Genomic DNA, 5,294 nt, shown 5'->3' with positions numbered 1-5,294 from the left:
TTGTTTTTAATCTTTTCAAGAAAAGATTATTGAAAAAAAAAACGTCATAGTTAATTTGAAGAATCAAAGAATCTGCGAAACCAAAATGTGTTCCCGTAACAACGCAGGTACGTAGACCACGTTCTGGTTTACATTTCTAACACACGTTGTGTTTAATGACATCGGAATGACGCCTTTTTGAGTGTTTCGAAAACTCAAAAATCGCCAGTGGAGCCGTCAGGAAAAAAAAAAAGATGAGGACGTGGTGCAAACTTCTCCCTCCACATTTCAAGCAGTGCAGTGTCATGGTGTTGGTCCCGCGATGTCGTCATTTATGCAGCGACACCCGGTTACTGATTCTGGTCTAGTTTCGGATTGGCAAAATAGTTAAGAAATCTTTAAAAGCTGAGTTACTCTTAAACAACTGTGGGGAAATTTGAGGCCCGCCGGGCCAATAACAGGTTTTATAGCTATTGTTATAGCAATTATTTAATTCAAGCATCAAGGAAAGAAATGACTGGATTTAGCTTTTAAAACATGACAAATTGCTGCTTTTGTCTGCCGCTGTAAGTTTGTATGGATTTTGAAGTGTTTTGATTTTGAACAAAAGGTTACATTTTGGGGAAATCTTTGGCTCTTAGAGATTGTGTTTGGCAAATTTTGTATTTCTTGTCCTTCAAACGATGCATTTAAAGTCCTGTTCAAAAGGACGTGTGAAACCAAAAGCTAGTCTGGACTCTCAAGTAGTGAGACCAAGAGAAAACAACCAGGCAGGGGAATTCAGACGGAGTTCCTTCTGTGGTCCCTCTGTGAGCGATTGTCGAGGATTAAAAATGGATAGAAACGGGAGTCCTTGCTGTTTATGGGACCGCCTGGAGGCAGACCAGCAGCCGCGCCAGCTTTTTGTTTTCTGCATCTTACTCTCAGGGCAGTGACAGCAAAAATCCCTCATAACACTTTCCGTTTCCGTTTGGCTATTTTTCGCTCAGCGAAATCTCGCTTCTCCGCTCTGCGTTAGAACCCCAGTGGTGTGTCAGACTGAAGGTAGGGAGATGCTTCTTCTTTTTTTTTTTTTTTTCCTGACTCTTCTCCGCGAGCTTTCATTTTTATTTTTATTTCTTTCTTTTCAAACGGAGCCCGCCCACTCAGTGCTGCGACGCAGCTTTTCTCGGCATCGGATGGCAGTGTGGGAGTCAGGCCACATGACTCTCTCTCTCTCTCTCTCTCTCTGTCGGTCACACACACAAACACATTCTCTCTCTCTCCCTACTTCCTCCATCATAACACCTCCACCCGTCCAGGACACCGCTGAGTTGCGGTGCTTGTCAGCCGGAGCGTGACGCATTCAGCTGCTCACGTATGCGTCACCTCGTTGGCCCTGAGCCACCATCGCGCTGTTTGCTGTCCACCACGTATACCTCACCGGCCAGGGTCATGGGCTCTTTCAGGCAGGGGGTGGGAGGTGGTGGGGGGGGGGGTGAAAAGAAGGGTTATTTTAAGCCAAAAGAAACACTTGTGCAAAGTACACCACCATTCAGGTATGTCTTGAGGATATATCAGTAAAACACCTGAGAGATACTTCTGTTGTAGCCCAACCAACGCTGTTGGCCAAAATATATAGTTATTTTTAACATATAAGAAACACTATTTGATCTACAAATTGTACAACCTCGCAATGTTGACACCTTTCCTAGATTACTACACATCTTCGGGATCGTTTTGCTGCTGCGTAGTAATACTCCAGCTGATACTAGTGCGAGTTTATCTTCGAAGCAAATGTATCGGCCATTATGACGCGTGTAGATGAAGTCCAGCGTTCTGATTGGTTGAGAGCGCTATTGAGCATTATTGAGCGTTTGCTGTTCACATTGACCCGAGCGTACCATAGTGCTTAAATAACACATGGTTGACACAAGTCTTTGCTTTGTTTAATTCATTAATTTAATCTTTTTCATAATTTTTACAAAGAAGTGAAAAAGATTTTTCAAGACATTTCATTTTCATTATAGAAATAATTCTGCTAATATTTTTTAACAGTTTTACATACAATACATCAAACATTATTCACCTCAAGAGTTGTTTTCTGGATTTGTAAAAAAGCAACTTTTTTTGTAGTTGATAAGATTTTAAAGTCAAATTTCAAGGATCCAACATATCTGAGAAGATTTAAGTCATTGTAAATATGGCTCTTAATCTGCATGTCATTTTTTTAACACCAATCTTCTATTTAGAGGGCAACACATTGACATCATTTAAATGAGCCACTGTGAGCCCATCAGTCCAACACCAGAGGGTGTGTGTGTGTGTGTGTGTGTGTGATGTAAGTCACATTACAGCACGGTATGACGCGAGGTTGAAGTACAGCAACAGCAACCACAGTGGTGCGAGCTATAAAAAGATGTGTATTAGGGTTTGTCCTGGCTGGATAAGCAGCAGTTATATAAGAACGGGACAAGTGGAGAAGCCCCTGTTGTGCTTCGGGCACGACTGGGATATTCCTCCTTTTTTTTTTTTACCGCATCCCGCTTTGGCAAATTAGAAGATGCCCTCCGATTTGAGTTTTTGCTCTCGGCCTGTAAACCCATACGCAGGAAGAAAAAAAAACACACAAAACAACCTTAGTGTGTACTTGCCTCCGCTTGGATTCATCCTGAGGAAAACGTACGAAGCGCCAGCGCCACGTGCTTGTGTGGAGCTGGCTGTTCAGTGGGCAGATTCTGAGTCCCACACACAGACACACACACACACGCGCGCAGGTGCGCTCTGAAATTGGGTTATTAAAATGTTCTAGCGACAGACCACGAATAAAGATGGCTGATTTGTGGTGCATTTGATAAACGTGTGACTCACAGTGGAGTCCTTTGCTGTTGCTCCCTGGCTTGTCCCGTCTGTGTTATTCTTAATTCACACTAAGCAGCCTCTTGATTTGGTACTCTGAGCAAGTGCCGTATAGCAAACTCACTCCTAATTAAAAGTCCCCATAATAAGGGACCATCTGTCCAAACAAGCCCAGTTTTTTGATGCTTTTATTTCTTTTCCTCTCTGTATATTACCAAGCTATTCCGCTAGAAACCTTCACAAGTGTCTGCTGCCCACTCGGCACATCGGTTCCTTTTGCTCTGGTGCTGACTGACGGACACCACGTTTAAACGCCCCCCCAAAACTTCTAATCTAATCCGATCTGATAAATCTGCAGATTTGTTGAAGTTTGCTCAGTTGAACTTGAACAGTTGCACATTTGATAATGAATATGTGATAATATGAGTAAGGGCTTTAATGGAAAAGTATAACTGTGTCAGGCTGCTGGTGCATTGTTATTATATCGATAATGTTTGCAGTCTTTCCTCACGCTTTTCTACTGTGATTGATCAAACAAAAGCTTTGTTCAAATTCAACCAAATTAAAATGTGCATGTATGAAACTTGCCAATAAAATAAAAGTTTTAGTATTTAGTCAATTTATAGTCAATATTATTGTTTCAAGGATACAAAGTGCAGCCAAACTGTTATACTGAGATCAGGGAAACAACAATTTGTATATCAGCCTTGCTCCGCGTGTGCGTGCGTGTGTGTGTGTGTGTGTGTGTGTGTGCGCGTTCTCGTGTCAGCTTCCACCGAGGCGGATGCTAATGAAGATGTCCTCTGACTGTACAACGGAGCAGATGTCTGTGCTCTGGTGCGGCTCGCCGTGGTTCTGTGAGTCATTAAGATGCTCCACTTTGTTGGGGATCTGATTAAATCCAAAGTCAGCGCGGAGCAGCTCACTTTTTACATTTTTTTAATTCTGGGACCAAGTTCAAGCGCAGCCAGCGTCCCCCCTCGGAGGTTTGATTACTTGTACGCGTTGGCTGCTAACAAGTTTTACTTTAGACTATTTTCCATTTAATGTCTGATATATTTGGGTTTCTGGTTGGCTGATTGGATCAAACGAATACTTGCAATTATTTGTGTTTTTGGTCAGATGATTTCTGAAAGGTAATTGATTTTCTCCACACCATCGTTAGCTCGTACCGTCACGCACACGTCGCCAAAGGCAACGCCGTATCATAGCAACCGACGGCTCGTCGAATACAGATTCGCTTCTTGACGTCTACTTTTTCCCCCCCCCCCAACTTTTCGCTTCAAACTTCTCCTTTTTGAAAACAATTTCTATTCCATGTGACGTGTGGCTCGCGCGCTCATGTTTGATTATCCTGGTTTCTAAATCCGATTCGTGGGGATTTCTTTGTTTACCTTTGTTTTTTATGACAACGTATAAAAAGCAACTGAGGATAATTCAAGAAAAGTGTGCACTTAATTAAAAAAAGTGTTCACTAATTTCACCGGGTGGAGACATTTCATTATTTTTCTATCACACAAAAAGCATGCAAACCTTTTGCACAACTTTGCAAAAAAGAAGTAACAAAATAGAATAAAGTCCTTGAAGATTCCCACTTCATGTCTCGGCTGGAATGGAATTTTAACGGATCATTAAGGGTTTCTTACTTTGCCTTCTGGAAAGAAAACTGGGGGGGTTGACAACACGTTGACAACACTGAGCCCCAGAGGAGGCAATCAGCAGAGGTAAGAAATAAGGTACCTGGAGTTAACGCTGATGACGTCTCAGTCAGGGAGGGGACACGTTGAGGATGTCATTCTGGGATGCATGGTGGTGGCACACGGCCACCTTCTTCCTCTTTCCATTGTGGGAAGCTTTTATTTTTGCGGGGCACCGCAGGCGGAAGACACGCATCGATTGCACTTCCTGGTGCGAGCCTATTGGTTCCTTTTTCTTTTCTTTTTTTGTGTAACGTGATCGATCAGTCTCTGAAAAAGAACCAAATCTGTTACGGATTGTGATTGGTTCCACATGCTCTCCTCTCGATTGGTTAATTTTTTTTCTTCTTTTTTTCCCGGACATAGTTCCAAACCTCCAATGGTGAATTAACTTCCTGCCCTTTGCAAACGGAGCTGACCACACCAAAGAGCCTTGGTTCCTAGTAATCACCCGCATGGGGGGGGGGGGGGGGGGAAGAATCCCGATTGGAGAGCGGAGGTCACACGGCGCGTCCCTGAGCGGTAATGAGAGTCCTCTGCCCTGCTGCGTGGGATCACGATGGCATGTCACGCCAACTTAATCCCGTAATGACTCTTTGTCCTTCCGACAACCCGACACCACAGAGTGAGGGCGTCGTTATTTCTTCTGCCTTTTTCGGGGGCCCCGGAGGGAGCGAAGCTTCCCCGTCCTGTGCAGAGGGAGCCAGAGTCAGAAAGGCCCCAAAAATAACAGGTAGTGGAGAGAAGAGGGAAAGGGAAAGAAGCAGAGCCACATTGATG

The sequence above is a fragment of the Pungitius pungitius genome, chromosome 21, assembly GCF_949316345.1.
Source record: "Pungitius pungitius chromosome 21, fPunPun2.1, whole genome shotgun sequence".
NCBI lineage: Eukaryota > Metazoa > Chordata > Actinopteri > Perciformes > Gasterosteidae > Pungitius > Pungitius pungitius.
The sequence above is the reverse complement of the archived record's forward strand: the minus strand, read 5'-3'. Positions refer to the sequence as shown.